Raw genomic sequence first — 17853 nt, 5'->3', positions numbered from 1 at the left:
AAAAACATACACAAACAGGAGTAAAAAGAATTGAAGAAATGAAATAAATGATTGGAGATGATTTAAATACTGATGGTGAGTCTGGTGAATGTTCTCAGATTATTTTAATTACCTACTGGTACAAATGTTAACAATAAATTGATCTTAGAGGGAATTAGTGATCTTGAAGATACATCTCCTGGATCCACTGGGACACATCATCATTGACGTGTCCTGGGTTCATAGGGTGTTTCGGGTCTCACAACATCATACACCCTCGCCCAGGCGACCCAGCTGGGGTGATCAAGACCCGGCTTGTGTCCCAGTAGCAACCCACGGATCTGCCCTTTTCAGCCACAGCCACCTCGAAGCCTCTGAGATGATGATCATGTCCGGCCATAGAGATGTTGTTAATTCATTAATTTATCCAGTCCTCAATACAATACATATATATATATATATTCTTTTTAAATTAATTGATTTAATGACTTGTTTGTTCGGAAACTCTCATTCGGTGAATCACTGAGAGCTGAAAGTTTTACTCTGAAACATCTCTCAGAGTTTATATTTCTGTTTGAGAGTTTCTAGCTGTCTCAGACGGAGCAGCACGTCTCTACAAGCTCCCACTTTTCACCCCATGGATGGCCTTGTGGGAAAGAAAGAGGGATGAGGAGAGAGAAAAGAGGAGGGCTGGTGTTAACTGTGAAAGACTGCAGCTTAATCTCATTACAGCAATTGTCTATGACAGAGAATTAAAGTGGATCTGCAGGAATTATACATGTTAGGATCGGACATAATGAGTTCTATGTAATCCCACCCCCACTTGCAATCAAAGACCAGCCAGCGGACGCGCGCACACACACACACACACACATACATACACACACGTTTTAAAAGAGAGCTGCCACCGAAAGGCACAAGCGAGCCTGATTCATTTTGAAATGAACGTCTGCAGCTGAGTGTTAACGGCATGTGCAAGTGGCAAATTATAAGGAGTGGAGGATTAACACAAAAGAAAGAGATAAATGAACAGGAGAGAGAGTGGAGGGGAAATGTTGAAGAAACGACAGCGAGGAGAAGTTCTCTGTAAATGAGATGCAAACAGAGGATTTAGCTTAGAGCAAAAGTAAAATAATGGTGCACAGAAAAAAAGATTTCAGTTGAAGAAACATTCAGAAAGAGTTTGGAGATGTTAGAGCACCACCCTGTGGACTAAAATAAGACTGCATCCAGGATACGGAGCACAGGGTCAGACTCACTCTGTGTGTCCCTGGGAGACGTTGGCAGAGTGGATGGACGGGTCTCATGTTGCGCCACCATGGTGCCAAATGATCAGTTATTAGTCACTCATCACTTCCTGCTTCTCGTTATATGGTAAAAGTAAAGAAAAATGGCTTTCTGACAGCCACCTGTTCACAACTGCTCAGTAAACAGCAACACAGCTGTCTGTTGGGAATTTCTAGATGTTTAATATGAAATGAATCAATCACATCACCTGGCTATACCCAGCTGAGACGTCTCCATCTTGTACAGGTCGGCAGCACCTCCTGGGACAACTTAAAGACCCTCTAAAGTCCAACACTACAGAGGGACAGAGCAGTTACTCAAGCTGACATCTGATAGAAGCTGGGGGGCAGGACTCTGCCCCACGTAGCTCCAGATGTGAGCCGTCTGGTCCCTGGAGGCTGAGGGGCAACAGCAACACACAGACGGGTGATATAAAGGTCAACAGAGAACTGCTGCTACTGACAGTCAAGCTGGATTTACATGTTTGATCACATCTTGGGTGGCATGAATTAATTTTTGGGGAATTTAATTCAAAGGTTCTTTTAAGAATAAAAATACATTTGGTTTTGAACTCCACGCTCACCAAACCAGCGTGACCTCGGATTCCTCATTTTCACCTTCGGCCCCCGCCGCTGGGTATTGTGCTGCCACCTAGTGGTCGCGTCTATATCGAAATCTATCGACTTTATCGTGATCAGAACAATACCCACAAGTCCTTGCGGCAGAGCCCACAAGAGCGCTCTAATGTGTAATTACTTGCAGGGGGATTAGCTACATACTGTAAAACAAGACCAAAACAAATGATTCCCACAAAATAGATGAATAAATACATACTTCTACTAGTACTACCACTACTAACATTAATGATAATAATGACAAAAGTTAAACACACCAGCCCAGTTTGCATTATACATCGACTGTTCTAATTTTAATAGGTCCTCCAATTAGTTTGAAAAGAATTAGAACTGTGGATTCCGTGTTTTCCATCAATAAAAAACAAAACATCTTCTTTGTCGGCCTCCATCGGGGCTGCAATTCCCTTTCACAGACCGGAACCTCCCAACATGAATCGACTCAAACATCTGTGTTAAAGTTATAAACACGAGCGGCAGATATTCTTTGGTGGAACAGTCTGGCGTGAGTGAGCAGTTTGGTGCTGTAGCCAGAAGCCTCAATACTCAAACTGGTAAACTGGAGGCCAGCAAAATGAAGCAGAATCATCTGCAGAACCTGGAGGCAGACATCATCAAATGGAGCGGGGACTTCCACAAAGATCACATCTGTCTCAGATTCCAGCTGCTGGATAAGAGCCTGATAACGTTTATGGTTGAGGGACAAGAGGTGCTTCCACGTTCGCCATGAACCACCAGAACTGTCCACGGTGACATCAGACCTGACGACATCACGACCGTGACAGGAGACATCAGACAGCAACCGTTCCTGGTGAAGGTAACAGACTTTTCGTCAACATTTGAAGTTGACTGCAAAGACTACACACAAACTCCAGGAGATCGATCAAGTTCTCCTGGTGGACATGCAGGCCTTCAGGATGTAGAGTCAGACGAGCCTGACCAGGAGAACCAGAGTAACGCTGCTGAAATCGGGGTTGTCACGGCAACCTTCCTGTCTGCTGGATCACGTTTGAAGGGACAACGCTGGTGTCAGTCAGTCAGTCACACAGCAGCGGGAGGATGAGGAGCTTCTGAAAAGCGAATAAGAAACATCTGCCACCACCTCATTTCCTGTGCATCACCTGTTGACCTTTGTGAAAAGATCCAGGCTGAAAAGAGGAAGTTGCACCTCTGTGAGGACGATAAAGAGTTTATCATCAACTGTTTGAGCCCTCACCAGGACAAACATCTACGTACATGTTCCCCTCTGTCTCTATGTGGGCTGTCCATCCATCCATCCGTCCATCCGTCAGACAGACCATCTGTCAGTCCATCTATTCATCCATCCATCCATCCACCCAACCATCCATCCATCCATCATTTATACACTAGGAGCAAACACACAAACTGAGCGTAGGAGCACTGGGTTGTACATTACTGCACCCACAGATTGGGTGCCATGCTAAGGGGACCCCCAGACCATGACCTGGGTTGGCAACCTTATGGTTACAAGACCAACTATACTTCTGTGCTATATTTCTTTAGAGTGAACATTGAGAGACACACCATTGTTCAGATTGACATCTATGGAATCATCTGTGTCATACAGATTTCGATGGTCCTTCCACCTCTCTGTCAGATGATTCTTGCTATAATGCTTCATCCGGACCCCACATTTTTGATCACATCTCCTCAGAAGGGGAAGAAGTTCAGGTCGTCTCCTTTGGAAGTGTGAGTGGAAATATTGGAGGATGTTGGGCTTGTCTTCATTGAAAGGCCTGGATCTCTTAAAGCCATACAATTTCAGCTGGCGTCCAAAACTCGAGGAGCTGGAGTCTTCGAAGCCATTCAAAGACAAAAGCTGCTTCTCCATTAGATCCTTTTTGATGATGATCCCATCACCTTGTTGGTTCCAGACAATGGTGTCAATGTCACCGTCATTGACCAAGCGCCACAATTTTGTGGGGAAGATGTTTGCGTTCAGTGACAACTGCATTTTTTGCATTTTCTGATTCTGATCTGTGAAGAGAAAAACATTCACTTTATTGCCAATATGCTAGCTTAATGTGAGTTTTGAATTAAAAAATGGAATTACCTTTTTTCCTACATTTTTATCATATACCAATGTTATAAGTTGGCTTTGGTCCGTGGAAACAAAAACTTGAAAAGTTATAAAATGATTTTGAGGAAATTTTCTGCAAATCCATTCATGACATGGACTATTTCAGTGAATACTGAAAAAAGGCTAAAATAGGCTAAGGTGATTAATTCTGGAGAGACTTTGACCTTTGAATCCCCAACAAAGGTCGCATAACCCCCCCCCCCCCCCCCCACACACACACACACACACACATATATATATATGCTGTGATACTGGTTTGGTTTCTGTGTGTTTGGGTTGTGCCCAAGGGAAGTCCTCTACGCTACGACTACCCGCTGGACTCCTCAATCCACTCCCCATCCCAGTCACACATCGCTGTGGATTTCATTACAGAGCTTCCTCCAGCTGCCACCGGACACACCACCTTCCTGAATCTGGTTGACCAGTTCTCAAAGACAGTACATTTCATCCCTCTCCCTAAGCTTTCTAATGGAATTTCAGCACATTGACATAATAGGTGGCCTTATGATCAGAGTACCTATTTTTCAATTTTTGATTTTTTTACATCTACAACACATACTATCATGATAAAGCCTACTTCTCTTTGATATTAAAGTCATTGATCCAAGTTCAAAGCCAAGCGCCCCTTGGCTCCACCCAGGAAGTGGTAATGTGGGAGTGAGAAGAGGGCTTTTAAGTACAGGGGAACATTGTCTGTTCACCCAAATCAGAAATGTTAGTATTTTAATATCCAAATATTGCCACAAACTGGTTGGGCGCCATTATAAGCAAATGAGAGGATGTGTTGTGTGAAGAAATAGTTGTCAACAAATTAAGATGAACAAAATGAATGTGTGGTGTTTTGTCTGGATACATGATAGTTGGCTGTGTGGCTTATTCCTTCCAGAACCATGAGTGTAGGTGTTCTGGATCACAGTGCAATCAGCCTAAAGGACCAAAGTATCAACACAATCACACACTTTAGAATCTCACAACTGCGCTGCATGAGAGCCTAAGCCTTTTTAAAAGCCATCCTAAATCTCCTTTTCACCATGGCTTTTAAGACATTATGACACTTGATCTGGCTTTAACTATTTTATATATTTTGTTTTAATGTTAATTTACACTTTTTTATGAGATATAGAGCACTTTGTAACATTTATGATATTAAATTGTTTTATAAATAAAGACATTATTAGTGGTATTTTTAATTTTTTTTAACACCATGCTATAGATTGAGATTTCTATATTTGTCATTATCAATGTGTATGGAAATACAGATTCCCCAAACTAAATCTGCCATGCCGCCGCTCACGTTTCGGTGCTTGGTTCATGACGGTGCGACCTACGGTTCCCGAATGATTACACTTTTTGTGCTGGAGTTGGTAGGATCGTAACGGGAGGCAGACTCAATGAATACAATTAGTGAATACATTTCCAAAATAGAAAGAATTACACTATTTCTTTTGTAGTTACAAAAGCCACATTCAGATCTCGGGCTCGGGGACAAAGGTGGATTGCCAGTAGTACGTTCCCATTAGTATAGGGGGAAAATCACATGTGTAAATTAATTAGGGTTAGGGGTTAGGGTGCTGATTGAACCCAAAAAGAAATGCCTTTATAACAAGTACAAAAGTATTGACAACAGTGTCAGGGCACATCTTAGCTTCACCATCTAATACTTGTTGTTAGGCTGCACAATACATTCAGTCACAAATAGAACATAATAACTCTACAGATTTTTACACAACCATATTACAACTTCAATTTTAAACTTTGGTAGCTGCAACCATGTCTGTTGTTGGACATTATTCAAAATGTCTGTGTAGATTCTCAATCATCATCCAGGTCATTGTATCCAAGGTAGTTTTCTCTGTCAACTGGACTGGGTTTCTTCTCTTGAAGACGTTTCGCCTTCTATCCAGAAGGCTTCTTCAGTTCTGAAATCGCTGGGGAGAGAGCTTGAAAATATATAGCCCCTGTGGACCATCTGCTTGCTAATGATCTGGGTGGTCACCTGAGAGTCGTTAGCAGGGTCGCTGGTTGGGTCGTTCACCTAGTTTCTGTTGAGGTGTCTCCCCTTTGTCTGCTGGATCACATGGTGGTGGTCACTGGGTCTCCTGGAATGGTGTGAATGTTTGTTTTGCTGTGGAAGGAGTGGAGGACTGCATTGTATTGGGGTGATAGGAAGTGCCTCAGGCCACCACCTCTGTTTAAGGATGGTTTTTCCAATTTGACATGGATAGCTTCCTTGACACCCCTTTCAAACCAGTGGTCTTCTCTGGCCAATATCCGTACAGCGATTTTCAAAGCCTTCTGGATAGAAGGCGAAACGTCTTCAAGAGAAGAAACCCAGTCCAGTTGACATAGAAACTACCTGGACATTGTTCAAAGTCCCAGAGTCCGTTCCTTGAACAAGCTGGAAGCTTCCTTCTGTTGCAGGTGCCATGGCCATTCTTAGACTTCCATAAAATAAAGACCCCCGTTTAGATAAATTAAAACAGCCCCCTGTTGTATTATGCTGTTATTCAGGCATTGCACATTGATCAGTTACCTCTGTATTGGTCTGGGGACATCTTCCACTTCCACAGATAATTGTTTTCACTCCTCCCCAGATGTGTTTGAGAATGAGGTGCATTTTTTTATGCACCGTACTAGTCTGATCTTGAGAGTTCTGTCTCTGGGTAGATGAGTTTACTCATGAAAGCATCTATATAGAAAATACACTCCCATTCTAATCAATAGCACTTCTGAGGGCCAGTGCCGTGTGGTATCTCTGGATCATCCCAGGCACTCAGTGGTCTGATTTTGATGGGGACACCATCATCATTTTCAGTAGTTCCAGTATTTAAAAGTTCAACAGAATCTATAGCATTACTGTAGATTAGATTGTGCTCCTGAGGTGAAAGATCACCGAGGGTCCAGTTGCTGTTCTTGCAGACAGAGAAGATGTCCTGTGGGAATGATGATATGCTGTCCCTTGAGTAAACCTCTGCCTTGTCTCATTTTGAGACTGCTCATCCTCATCTTGTGCTCTTCCTCCTCGAACGCAGCAATAATTTCCTCCCATTGTTCCTTACTCACCTTCCTCCCTTACACTTCATTTCTCTTTTGCCTGTCTTTTCAAATTATGTCAATGTCTGGTGGACCCCAATTAACACTGAGACTCTGAACCTCCTATAGATGCTTAGCAGTGTCTTAGCATCCCAGGGACGAATTGTGGCCCTGCAGTCTTGCATAGGTTGTAGTTGTCCAGTTCCCCCATATTCTGGCCAATTGTGTACATATTCCTCTTGACCAAAGCCATACAATTTCAGCTGGCGTCCAAAACTTGAGGAGCTGGAGTCTCCGAAGCCATTCAAAGACAAAAACTCCTTCTCCATTAGATCCTTATTAATGATGATACCGTCACCTTGTTGGTTCCAAATGATGGTGTCAATGTCACCGTCATTGACCAAGCACCACAATTTTGTAGGGAAGAAGTTTACATTCAGTGGTGGTCGTCTCAAGACGTTCCCTTTCAGGTAGAATCGTCCAAACTGGCTCTGCAGTTTATCAGACCTTTCGCAGTGGACCGGATGTTGAACTCATCAAGTTGCCTTCTTTCCTCAAGTTGTGTGCAACATTCCATGTGTCTGTGCTGAAGCCGGTTTCTTAGTTAAACCTGGTTCCGCCTTGCTGCCCCCCTCCATCCCCCCATGTGATCAACTGCGGTCCAGCCTATGCTGTCCGACGAATTTTGGACATCCACTAACAAGGACGTAGTCTACATTTCCATACTCTAACAATTTTGCTCTGACCAGCAAATCAGAGGATGGAAATCCGTTTGGTTAAGGAATCAATGCCATTTCTGAAAAAAGAAATTGGACAGCCCCAATGCAAGCAGAAAGTGTTTATTGTTGCCGACACACCCAGAACCCATCACAGACATTAAATATTATTTAAATTATGGAGCATTTCTTAAAGAAGAGTCTTAATACTAAGACAAGTTCTCAAATTGGCTGCTATCCAATCAGGTTGGTCCTTCAGAAATCAAAAACATCCATGTCAGATGTTTGCAGCAATTGGTGTGGACACACCAGGAGGCAAATTTTCCTTCGCTTGCTGATCAAGTCGCCTGACTTAAGATCCTGCAGTCTTTTGGATGGAAATGATGGGAGTTGTTCCTCAACCTGCTAAGAGAGAAAACCAGTTCTTAGTTTTGCAACCTTTTATCTTCACACAAACTCATGACCTCATTAAAGGTTCGATTCCACCGTTTGCACCTAAGACAAAAAATATAAATAGATGCAGATGTACTAGTTCCAGAGTTCTCATAATCTCATGAAAAGGCAGAGCTTTGAATTCTAATTATAACAAGCAAGTTTACCAGGTGCAGAAAAAGAACACGGAGAGTATGAATGAGACTTCAGTAAAACATGATCTTAGTTTATCTCTTACACTATTTTAAAGTCATCCTGATAGAAAACTGAAAATGTAAATAAAATTCTCAGCCATAAAAATGAATGCTTTTAAAAGGGACAATTGGCAAATGATGTCTGGAATACCCTTGCTGAAGGAAGGTGCAGTTCTGCAACCTCTGTGGAATTTTGGTCTTCAATCTGGTCTATCTCCATTGGAGATCCCATCTGAAAAAGTAAAATATAAAGATTTTAAGGATTAGGAACCCCGGCGCCGCGAAGCTGTGGCCTTAGTCCAATGGACATGGTCATTGAGTGTGGAAAAGAGATGAGAAGGTAAGAGAAGGATGGCGAGACAGTTTCTCCTGATTTGTGAATTGAGAAACTTAAGGTTCTTTTGTTCTTTTGCAGGGAGTAGACTGGAAAAGTTCACCAGTGGCACCCAAATCACTGCGTTTGGAAAGCGCTCATCTGCCGCCTGAACTGCTGCCTTCATTTGGCCAGACAAGGTGAGTCTCTCTTTTTGAGAGCGATTGTTGAGGCCAAAGGCTAAGATGACCTGTTCCACATCCGTGGAGACCGTGGCCTTTTTTATGATCTCCTCCGCATGTCTGAAGTTTGCCCCTGGGTAACTTTCTACCTGCAGTTGGTTGTTTGTAAATGGGGGGAATCTGCTCATGTTGGAATCCCCCACCTTTTGTTGACGCTCAGACCCCAATCCTGCATTTTATTATTTGTGTGGGTGTGTCTGGTGGCGCTGCGTGTCACAGGTTCAGGTGAGTAGGGCTGTTGAGGGGTTTGATGTACACCCATTTTAAGCTGACTCTGTACTGCTGACCTCAGCCTCCTGGCCATCTGTCCAGCGCCCTCCACTGGTGTGGACAAGGGACCGATCTATGCTCACCCAGGTCAATAAGTCGATCTGTGTCTATTGGAGCATCTATGATGGAGTCTGTCTCCACCACACAGCAGGAGTTGAGTTTAGGGGAGGAAGTTATCATGGCAGGTCAGTGGGCCGAGCGGGGGGTTCTCTGCGGCTGTGGTGGGTTATCCCGGGCAGGGATGTGTAAGAGGTTTTCTTCTCTTACAGGTGACCATCCTCCCGACTCCTCCATTTCTGTGCCAACTGACACTTGTTGAATGGTCCTGGGTGGAGCAGGTGACGTGGGAGCCAGTTCAAATTGTTTTGGTGGTTGATGTACCTCCACTGTAATTGTGTGTTTGTCCACCGATGTTGTTTCAGTGTTATTAGCCATCTGTGAAGGAGGTGAAACTGCAGCAGGAGGAAGAGGGGAGGAGAGAGAGGGAGACGGCGACGGAGGATCAGCCACCACCTCCGCTCCCCTGGCCTCTCCCATCCTAGCAATGATGTGGGCCTGTGTCTGCTCCAAAGTCTCCCCATGGAGCCGTCTACCCAGGTCCCGTTTTGCCCAGATGGAGGCAATCTGGAAGGGTCCCTCCCATCCCTGTGCGGATAACTGGGTGAGTGCCCCCAGCTCCAACTCCAGTTCATACATATAATGATCCTGGAGGATCATCATGGTGGTTATTTCCCAATTCCTGTCATTCCCCTCTAATAAAAGAGTTGTGCTTGAATTTGGGTTTGATGGTTTTATTGTGTTTGCCAGATTTGTAGAAAGTTTTTTAATGGTGGGAGGGGATTGTTCTGCTGATGCAATTTTAAGATGATGAGTGATTTTAATTATTTTGAGCATAATCCGTATTTTAAGACCAAAATCTGCGTCATCAGATTTTGGCTTATTTTTACTGGTAGTTGTCTGATTATTTGTGTTGGTGTTTTGTCGCATTGCAGCGCTCCCCGTTATAAGAACGTGCGCTTTGATTTTTCTGATTTTGCAGGGCCGAGTAACGTCCCCGCGGTTTAAATTATTGTGGCTGAAAGCCTCGCTTTAGGAAGCGTTGTTGGGGGTAATAGCCGTCCCGTCTGCTATGCATCCTCGTGACCGATGCGTAGCTGCGGCGTTCCTGGCTTCGGTAAGGTCCCCCGTCATGTCCGTTGCGAAAGTTTGCATGCGGAGCAGGCTTCTGCCATGATGGCGGTGCCAGTCATGTCGGCCGGGATTCGGTGGCTCGGTGCGGCGGTGGTGTTGGTTCCGCTTGCGCCCGCGAGACACCAGGATCCACTCGCCATCGTCCCTGTACTCCGCCATGTCGAAGTACAGTAAGTATTGATCCGAATCTTTTTTGTTGAAAACGAGCTATCGTGCAACGTTTCGGTTTGGATGAATGTTGCTAATGCTGTCTATAGCAATCTAAGTTTGATTTCAGGATGTTTCTGTTTGTTCGAGTTTCAGGGTAATTTTTAGCCCATATTTTGCCGGCTTGCTGGGCATATATTGTAAAAACCGGCACCTGCCCCGGAATGGCACCAGCCACTTGTCAATGGTGACACAGTCACTGGGGATGAACCGTCTTCTGCAGTTGTCCAGGAAGCACTCCCACGCGTATGTGAATGCCGCCATGTGGTCTGTTTCCAGTCGCAAAGCCCTGGTCCTCCTGTCGTCAAACCGTAGGAAGCAACGGATATTTTCATATCTCCCGACACCCATGGTGGCCTTGTAAATTGGATTTTGCAGGGGGTCAAGAAACAGCTCCCGCAAGGCAACATCCCAGCTCTTGTCCCCCCTGCAAGTAGGGTCAAACCGATAAAGGCCAGGAATTCTTCCTTGTCGATACTTTTCCAGTCTTTCCCTTTTACTGCGGCTGCTCTGCGTCCCTCTAAATTGGTGCATTCCAGAACCTCCTCGATGATGTTGTCGCTGATGAATTTATCTCAGGCATCCTTAGGTGAAACTGCTACTGATCCAGGTGTAGGTCCTGGGCAGCTCCTCAGAATGTTATGGCTTTTTGTTCTGCTGTGAGTGGGGGGATTCTCATTCCAGTAAGACCCGTTTTTACTAAATCTATCTGACTGGGTCTGCATTTCCTCCTCAGAAGACTCATCAGATGAGCCCTCTTGGTCATCAGAAGAGTCGTCTTCATTGAGGAGAGACTCACCCATAACTCCACCTTGACCCTGAGGCACATAGGCTGGGTCATTATCTTCATATGAAATTTCAGACTCAGAATCAGGACCAATTCCATCTTTTAGTGAATACTGAAAAAAGGATAAAATAGGCTAAGGTGATTAATTCTGGAGATACTTTGACCTTTGAATCCCCAACAAAGGTTGCATAGCCCCCCCCACACACACACACACATACACATATATATATATATCTTGTGATACTGGTTTGGTTTCTGTGTGTTTGGGTTGTGCCCGAGGGAAGTCCTCTACGCGACTACCCGCTGGACTCCTCAATCCACTCCCCATCCCAGTCACACATCGCTGTGGATTTCGTTACAGGGCTTCCTCCAGCTGACACCGGACACACCACCTTCCTGAATCTGGTTGACCAGTTCTCAAAGACAGTACATTTCATCCCTCTCCCTAAACTTTCTAATGGAATTTCAGCACATTGACATAATAGGTGGCCTTATGATCAGAGTCCGTATTTTTCAATTTTTTATTTTTTTTACATCTACAACACATACTATCATGATAAAGCCTACTTCTCTTTGATGTTAAAGTCATTGATCCAAGTTCAAAGCCAAGTGCCCCTTGGCTCCGCCTAGGAAGTGGTAATGTGGGAGTGAGAAGAGGGCTTTTAAGTACATTGGGCCAGATTCACCAATATGTTCTTACGAATCTTCTTAGATTCTTTCTTAAGTTGTTCTTAAGAAGTTCCTTAAGAAAACCCTACGTCGGATTCATCAACGCGTTCGTAAGCCCCAGAATTGTTCGCAGCTGTGTTCTTAGATTGATGAATGCCATTTGTTTGTAAATTGAAAGCGCGTGCCAGGTGAGTCTAATTAACATACGATTAGCATAAGTCACCGCCCACTAATGCCCATAAAAGGAACTGCAGCAGGACCCTGTAGACAGAGCCAAAAGCAGCAAAATGCCAAAAGCGAAAAAGAAGTCGATGGAGCGCAGCAGGTGAGGAGAAAAAAAAAACTTTAGTAGTTCAGAGGTGGAGGTACTGCTGCAGGAAATCACCCGGAGGAAATCGCTTCTATTCAGTAGTGTTAGTGCTGGTTATACCGGCACTAATAAAAAGGAAATATGGGAGGCACTCACAAGTGCAGTGGACGCAGTGTCGGGAGGAAGGACGCTCATTAGCGGAGGTGGAGGGGAAAAAAAAATGGTTTGACCTTAAATGTGAAACCAAAAAAAACATAGCTAAATTCCGACGGGAGACGCAACGGACTGGAGGAACAGCAGACATCAAAAGCCTGTCCGAGTTGGACCAGCGCCTCGGGGCCATCATCGGAGAGACGGCACTCTCAGGTAGGCTATATGGGGCAAATCTTATACTGTAATTGTAATGTTATTTATTTTAATTGATTAATTTCCCCACCTCTTTAGGTGTACCATCGGCTGAGTGTTTGGATACAGACCTGGGCCCCGAGGCAACACTGTCACCCCCTCCCTGTGCGTCATCTGCACCAGAGGAATCGGAAGGTTATTTTCTGGAATAATAGCTTTATTTAAAAGTTGTAGTACCGGAGGAGTTTACCATGGTGTGTGTGTGTGGTATCGAATACGTATTGGACTGAGGGTCGCAGCCATGGCTTGACTTATTTGCCTATTTATTCAAGTCCCACAGAGCCAACCTGTGGAAGGACAGACGGACCCCTCCTGCAGCAACACGCGTCCTCGGTCCCTTGCCTCTCCACGCTTGATTTCTGACGCCCTGTTGAACAATCAAGAAAGGATGGCTAACACGCTTGATAAAATAGCCTCCACCCTGATGACTATAGCCAACACACTTAAAGAAATCAACGAATGTAAAGAAATAAACGCAAAAGCTGTGCTCTGAAACCGGTCTCTTTTTTTATTTTTTTTCAAGTGAATCAAGCTGTTAGACTGCAATTGTGACAATGCATTTTTCACAAATGGGCAATTAATTGCGCTCGAACGTGAACCGCGTGCCCGCAGTCTGGCCCCATCATTGGGTCAGGACGCACATCCTCACGGGGTTGTGGCTGAGGGGGAAGAGGGACACCACGCTTCATAGCGATGTTGTGCAGGACACAGCAGGCCATGATTATCCTACAGACCTGTAATGGTGAAGGAGAGTCATAAGTTAGATGAATAAACGTAATCTAAGAAGGTTTTATAACAAAAACAAAATTACCCTCTCCGGTTTGTACAGCAATTTGCCACCTGCTGTGTCCAAACACATCCAGCGGCCCTTTAAACTGCCAATGGTGCGTTCAATGTGCAGCGACTGCACGCATGCATCTGATTGTATAACATTTCCTGTGGTGTCAACAACCAGGGAGCCAGGGCATATCCTGATCCCCTAATAAATCAAGATAAAATCAAATAAAGACAGTTGAGAGAAATTATCATAAAGATACTTACCAATGAGCCATGCGTCACCAGCTGCTCCTTGTTCTAGGTGTGTTCCCACGGAGCTGTTTTGAAAAATAAAGGAGTCGTGTGCTCCTCCTGGGAACCTGGAGACCACGTTTAGTAGGTGGTTGTTGGCGTCGCAGATGAGTTGGACGTTTATGGAATGGTACTGCTTGCGGTTGAGGTATGGGAAGGGGTCTGGAGAGGGTGCCTTGATGCTTACATGGGTGCAGTCTATTGCACCAATGGTGTTCGGGAGGCCAGCGATGTTATGGAATCCTCTTTTGACTGTGACCTGATATTCTGGTGTATACGGAAACTTAATATATTGTGTGGCCAGTTGATTTATTCCATCCAAAACACGAGGGAGAGCGCGGCTAATTGATGGCTGTGATATGCCCACCCTGTCCCCAGCACTCGTTGAAATGTCCCTGTAGCCAAAAAGCCGAGGACCGACAGTACCTGCACATGCGGGGGGACAGGGTTGGACCGAAGTGTGTGGGTCCGAAGTGCTGGCTCCAACTGGTTGCAGAGATCAATCAGGACCGGTCGTGGGAGCCTGAAGCGTCTTAAGAGGAATTCATCACTCTCTGCAAAAAGATCTATATGATCGCGAAACATCCGTTCTCTCCTTAGGGCCCGATCAGCAATATCTTGCAGCAGCAATAAATATGCCATTGTTTTGCAGGCCTTGGATGGAGAAGTGCCACATATAAATAGGGTGGGGGGGTTACTTGATGGCATAGTTTTCCAATTTGGTTGATTAATGTTAAGTCATTGGCACATTTACGTAATTTTAAAATTCTCCGTAAATCACCAAAAATAGGAAATAAATAAATATGACAGAATTATCATTGTAATATTGAATTTTATTGAACTGCACAAGAGAAGAAAACACAACCATGCCAACATGTCGGCACTGAAATGTGCGTAAGAGTACTACTAAGTGTTCGTAGGATTTGTTCTTACCTTCGCATAAATCCAGGATAAGAAGAAATTGGTGAATGCCACAATCTTCGTAAAATGTTCGTAAGTGGGACTTAAGAACAAATTTGTTCGTAAGAACGCTTCGTGAATCTGGCCCAATGAGTGTAGGTGTTCTGGATCACAGTGCAATCAGCCTAAAGGACCAAAGTATCAACACGATCACACTTTAGAATCTCACAACTGCGCTGCCTGAGAGCCTAAGCCTTTTTGCTTGCCTTTTTGTGCTGGAGCTCGTAGGATCGTAACGGGAGGCACACTCAATGAATACAATTAGTGAATACATTTCCAAAATAGAAAGAATTACACTATTTCTTTTGTAGTTTAAAAAGCCACATTCAGATCTCGGGCTCGGGGACAAAGGTGCATGGCCAGTCGTACGTTCCCATTAGTAGAGGGGGAAAGTCACATGTGTAAATTAATTAGGGTTAGGGGTTAGGGTGCTGATTGAACCCAAAAAGAAATGCAGTACAAAAGTATTGACAACAGTGTCAGGGCACATCTTAGCTTCACCATCTAATACTTGTTGTTAGGCTGCACAATACATTCAGTCACAAATAGAACATAATAACTCTACAGATTTTTACACTTCAACCATATTACAACTTCAATTTTAAACTTTGGTAGCTGCAACCATGTCTGTTGTTGGACATTATTCAAAATGTCTGTGTAGATTCTCAATCATCCAGGTCATTGTATCCAAGGTAGTTTTCTATGTCAACTGGACTGGGTTTCTTCTCTTGAAGACGTTTTGCCTTCTATCCAGAAGGCTTCTTCAGTTCTGAAATCGCTGGGGAGAGAGCTTGAAAATATATAGCCCCTGTGGACCATCTGCTTGCTAATGATCTGGGTGGTCACCTGAGAGTCGTTAGCAGGGTCGTTGGTCGGGTCGTTCACCTAGTTACTGTTGAGGTGTCTCCCCTTTGTCTGCTGGATCATGTGGTGGTGAGTCACTGGGTCTCCTGGAATGGTGTGAATGTTTGTTTTGCTGTTGGAAGGAGTGGAGGACTGCATTGTATGTGGGTGATAGGAAGTGCCTCAGGCCACCACCTCTGTTTAAGGATGGTTTTTCCAATTTGACATGGATAGCTTCCTTGACACCCCTTTCAAACCAGTGGTCTTCTCTGGCCAATATCCGTACAGCGATTTCAGAACTGAAGAAGCCTTCTGGATAGAAGGCGAAACGTCTTCAAGAGAAGAAACCCAGTCCAGTTGACATAGAAAACTACCTTGGACATTGTTCAAAGTCCCAGAGTCCGTTCCTTGAGCAAGCTGGAAGCTTCCTTCTGTTGCAGGTGCCATGGCCATTCTTAGACTTCCATAAAATAAAGGACCCCCGTTTAGATAAATTAAAACAGCCCCCTGTTGTATTATGCTGTTATTCAGGCATTGCACATTGCTCAGCTATCTCTGTATTTGGTCTGGGGAGATCTTCCACTTCCATAGATAATTGTCTTCACTCCCCCCCCAGATGTGTCTGAGAATGAGGTGCATTTTTTTATGCACCGTACTAGTCTGATCTTGAGAGTTCTGTCTCTGGGTAGATGAGTTTACTCATGAAAGCATCTATATAGAACATACACTCCCATTCTAATCAATAGCACTTCTGAGGGCCAGTGCCGTGTGGTATCTCTGGATCATCCCAGGCACTCAGTGGTCTGATTTTGATGGGGACACCATCATCATTTTCAGTAGTTCCAGTATTTAAAAGTTCAACAGAATCTATAGCATTACTGTAGATTAGATTGTGCTCCTGAGGTGAAAGATCACCGAGGGTCCAGTTGCTGTTGCTGCCTTGATAGAGAAGATGTCCTGTGGCAATGATGATATGCTGTCCCTTCAGTAAACTTCTGCCTTGTCTCATTTTGAGACTGCTCATCCTCATCTTGTCCTCTTCCTCCTCTAACACAGCAATAATTTCCTCCCATTGTTCCTTACTCACCTTCCTCACTTACACTTCATTTCTCTTGGCATCGCCATCCGTTCAAAAATGGCTTCGTACTTGCAGCCTCTGGTTTCCTAAAACATTGTCTCCCACAATTAGTAATTATTTTTAATTTGCTTTCTGGGCCCATAACCTCTTGGTGCTGTGTGACAGCTTAGCAATTTTGCCTGTCTTTTCAATTTATGTCAATATCTGGTGGACCCCAATTAACACTGAGGCTCTTAACCTCCTATAGGTCCTTAGCAGTGTATTAGCATCCCGGGGATGAATTGTGGCCCTGCAGTCTTGCATAGGTTGTAGTTGTCCAGGTCCTCCATAATCTTGGTCAACTGTAGTGCTTGGTCAGTCCTTCATTCCTCATGAGATTGGCTATTTTCAGTTTACTCATCAACAACAGCATTTAAAACTGTTACATTTATAAAAATCATTTATTATCTTATATATCTCACATCTGAGCAAATATATCATTTTTGTATAAATGATTATATTCTGGTTTTGCCAAACAGAAAACAAAAAAGTCTTTTTTTTCACAAACATGTTCACACATGTATCTGTGCTAAACAAGCAACCTGTGAGCTTTTGGTCATCTTAGGAACAAAGCAATGAATTGTTGTGTCCCCAAAAGAGTGTGCCATTACATTTATGACCAGTCGTCTCAGACTAAACGTTTCCATAAGTTTTCCACATCAGCTGCAAAAGACGACAGAGCAGTTCAGAAGGAAATTCCTGTCATCAAAACTCAGCAAAGCACCCTGTCAGCTTGATGCAAAGTGGGCTCAGTTTACCTGGGAATGCACAACTGGAGGTTGGAATTAGGTTGCAAAAAAATAAAAAAAATATTCTGCAATCGAAGCAACACAGATCCAGATTCAATATCAAGAGTTAAAAATTGCATCTGGCTTACCTGCTGGACCTTACATTCCATTGAGGGTCTTGAGAGGAGATGCAACATGTCCTGAGCACACTTGGACTTTTTGAAGTGCATTGTGGGGTTTTTAGCATGTACTATATGCATATGAGTCCGGATATAATTGTATGGAGGGCCGTCTTGGATATTCATTTGGAGATGGTGAATGACTTCTGTCTCACTTAATATGAGTCTGTGGTCCTTGTCTCAGTGTTGG

The 17853-nt window shown here is 44.1% G+C and overlaps 1 long non-coding RNA gene across 1 annotated transcript; it reads left to right on the top strand.

The window, feature by feature from the left end:
• Positions 1–12320: 12320 nt before the first annotated feature.
• LOC130513545 (uncharacterized) lies at positions 12321–13246 on the top strand. The gene is made up of 3 exons (XR_008946743.1): positions 12321–12729; positions 12808–12903; positions 13041–13246. It is a non-coding gene; the product is annotated as an uncharacterized LOC130513545 (long non-coding RNA).
• The last annotated feature ends 4607 nt before the right edge of the window (positions 13247–17853 follow it).

The sequence above is a fragment of the Takifugu flavidus genome, chromosome 17 (assembly GCF_003711565.1).
Source record: "Takifugu flavidus isolate HTHZ2018 chromosome 17, ASM371156v2, whole genome shotgun sequence".
Taxonomy (NCBI): domain Eukaryota; kingdom Metazoa; phylum Chordata; class Actinopteri; order Tetraodontiformes; family Tetraodontidae; genus Takifugu; species Takifugu flavidus.
This window is presented reverse-complemented; position numbering and strand designations above follow the sequence as displayed.